The 3,387-nt window shown below is 41.9% G+C and overlaps 1 pseudogene; it reads left to right on the top strand.

Moving 5' to 3' along the window:
* The first annotated feature begins 592 nt into the window (after positions 1 to 592).
* On the top strand, positions 593 to 3,384 carry LOC114735978 (ATP-dependent zinc metalloprotease FTSH 6, chloroplastic-like; annotated as a pseudogene).
* The last annotated feature ends 3 nt before the right edge of the window (positions 3,385 to 3,387 follow it).

Here is a 3,387-nt window from a genome sequence, read left to right on the forward strand (position 1 = left end):
TAAGAAATTTTAGATCCTGCAGTTTTGCTTCTGGTTACTTTATTATATCCTATTAGCGGAAAAAAAATACTTTTTTTTTCTGGGTCTTGTCCAGGAGGCGGGTCAACTGTTCACTGAAAATCATATTCCCAATTCTAGAGAAAGCTGGGAATATGTTGGTAGATATCATACCACAATTTGGTCCTACGTATCCTAATCTAAATTATTAGGTGCTCCAGCTGAACGCTTACACTCGCTCACTCCATTTTCATCCACGTGTGTGGTTCTGAGTGTGTTAGAACTTCGGATGAATTACACTTGAACGCTAGAAAGCTCTAAGGTGGCAAAAAGCAGAGGAAGGCTAATAAGACCAAAAACATGGCAAAGAAACTTCCAAAGCAAAGCACTAGAAGCCTCCATCCTATTTCTTCTTCTCTATTAGAATCGAACTCTCCCCTTTCCCTCCATCACGATCTTGGCTGCGCTTCTCATACTCACATTTTGCACTTAGAAAAGAGAAAATGCCATCTTCTCTTTCTCTCCCTATTGGACCCCCTCTTATCTGCAAGTCTCGACACTCCTCCAGGGATCGCACTCATGCCTGCATCCCAAAATGCATCAACCAAGAGAGTCTGCATTCGCAACCTGCAATCTCAGAACTGAAACTGAGCAGAGAAAGCTTCTGTTATTCACCAGTGCTCTGGGATTGTGCAGGCCTGCAAGAGCAGAACCGGAAAGCCCAGATGCTTCCACTTCGAACAGATTGACATACTCGAGGTTCTTGAAGTACTTGGACGAAGGTAACGTGAAGAAGGTGGACCTGTTTGAGGATGGCACTGTGGCGATCGCCGAGATATACAATCCGAGCTTGGATAAAATTCAGAGAGTGAAGGTTCAGTTACCGGCCAGGCCGCCCGTGGAGTTACTGAGAAAAATGGAAGACAGAAACGTAGACTTGGCTGCTCATCCCGTGCAACTGAATTGGTGGCCGGCACTGCTTGATTTCTTTGCCAACTTTGGGTTTCCGTTGATACTGCTCGCATCTCTCTTCTTCAGGACATCAACTAATAATCCCGCAGGAGGCCCCAACTTGCCCTTTGGTCTTTCAAGGTATGATCCATCAAGGAACGTACGTAAGGGTCAAGGTTGTGTGTGTGTGTGTGTGTGTGTGTTTTTGGGGGGGGGGGGGGGGTCCCTCTTGTTTTTGGGTATTAAAAATACTATTCTAAATACTTATCGAATAAATACTCATGATGTGTGTCATCCCCTTAAATTTCCTCAGCATTAGATTTGGAGAATCTATCAGGCTTGCTAGAATTATTCAAGTTATATTATTTTGGCCTATATGCTAGTCATGGCTTGAACGTTGACACCCATCATGATCAATATTTAGAAAAACATATAACATCAAAATAAATATAATTCTACTGATAAAATTAAAAAAACTACAGTAGAATTATATTAGTAGAATTATAATACTTCCGATTCTTAATATAAGATCTCGTTTGACTTTTATTTTGATCCTAAATATAAGATCCCAATTCACTTTATCTCTTATATTTATTATATTTATGTATTTTTTCTAGTGTAGTCCTTCTAGTTCTAGTTGATACACTTGATTAGTAAGGATGTTTCAGGAAAAACAATATTTACTTATAACAAATAACTAACTTAACATATTTTCTTAATCTCCTCAAATTAGTCAACTAGCTCTTATAATTAGGACCGAAAGTAGTATATTAAATACCGGAGGTGGTGGTAAAACAAGAACTGAGGAGTATATTTTAGTTATGTTATGAATTTAATTTGTTGTATATTACGTGCAGGAGCAAAGCAAAATTTGAGATGGAACCAAATACCGGGGTAACATTTGATGATGTGGCTGGAGTTGATGAAGCGAAACAAGATTTTCAAGAGATCGTTGAGTTTCTGAAAACCCCAGAAAAGTTTTCTGCGGTTGGTGCAAAGATTCCAAAAGGGGTTCTCCTGGTTGGACCACCCGGAACAGGGAAGACATTGTTGGCCAAGGCCATTGCTGGTGAAGCCGGAGTTCCCTTCTTCTCTGTGTCAGGTTCGGAGTTTATTGAGATGTTTGTGGGGATCGGGCTTCCCGGGTCAGAGATTTGTTCAACAAGGCGAAAGCCAATTCACCTTGTTTGATATTCATTGATGAGATTGATGCTGTGGGAAGGCAGAGAGGGACAGGCATTGGAGGAGGCAACGATGAAAGAGAACAAACACTTAACCAGTTGCTCACTGAAATGGATGGTTTTACTGGAAACACTGGAGTCATAGTTATCGCTGCGACCAACCGGCCTGAAATTCTCGATTCTGCATTGCTTAGACCTGGCAGGTTTGATCGGCAGGTATGTTTCTTTGGTTGCATTTTCAACTGCTTCACAGCACGCTATGGTATTTTGAAGTGAATGGTTTTCGGATTGGTGGAATAGGTGAGCGTTGGATTGCCTGATGTAAGAGGCAGAGAAGAGATATTGAAAGTTCACAGCAGTAACAAGAAGCTAGACAAGGATGTGAGTCTTAGTGTGATTGCGATGCGTACTCCTGGGTTCAGTGGTGCAGACCTAGCAAACCCTGATGAACGAAGCTGCCATACTTGCCGGCAGGAGGGGCAGCAGAAGATCAGCATGAAAGAGATTGATGACTCTATAGACCGTATTGTGGCTGGCATGGAAGGAACCAAGATGACTGATGGCAAGAACAAGATTCTCGTGGCTTACCATGAAGTTGGCCACGCTGTCTGTGCGTAAGTATATATCAAATCAGAAGTTTTTTTCCATTTTCATATCCAAAGCAAACAGAGAATAAACACTCATCATGGACTGTAATATATACAGGACATTGACACAGGCCATGACCCAGTACAAAAGGTGACTCTGGTTCCGAGAGGTCAAGCCAGAGGATTAACATGGTTCTTGCCAGGTGAAGACCCAGCTCTTATCTCTAAGCAACAATTGTTCGCGAGAATAGTTTCAGGCCTAGCAGGAAGAGCAGCAGAGGAAGTCATATTTGGTGAATCAGAAGTAACCACTGGTGCCGCTGGGGATTTGCAACAATCACTCAAATAGCAAGACAGATGGTTACAACGTATGGGATGTCGGACATAGGACCATGGACTTTGATTGATCCTTCAGTACGAAATGGTGATGTTGTGCTGAGAGATGATGCAAGGATACAATCAATGTCTGAGAATTAGCAGAGGACATCGATCAATGTGTGAAGCAAATAATAGAGACAGCATATGAGATTGCTAAGCATCATATAAGGAATAACCGTGAGGCTATTGATAAGTTAGTTGATGTGCTGATGGAGAAGGAGACTCTTACGGGTGATGAATTCAGAGCTATCTTGTCTGAATTTACGAGTCTCCCTTCTGTTCACATAGATAGA

Source organism: Neltuma alba, unplaced genomic scaffold (genome assembly GCF_004799145.2).
Source record: "Neltuma alba isolate B1F8T4 unplaced genomic scaffold, ASM479914v2 tig00013274_pilon, whole genome shotgun sequence".
In the NCBI taxonomy this organism is placed as follows: Eukaryota; Viridiplantae; Streptophyta; class Magnoliopsida; order Fabales; family Fabaceae; genus Neltuma; species Neltuma alba.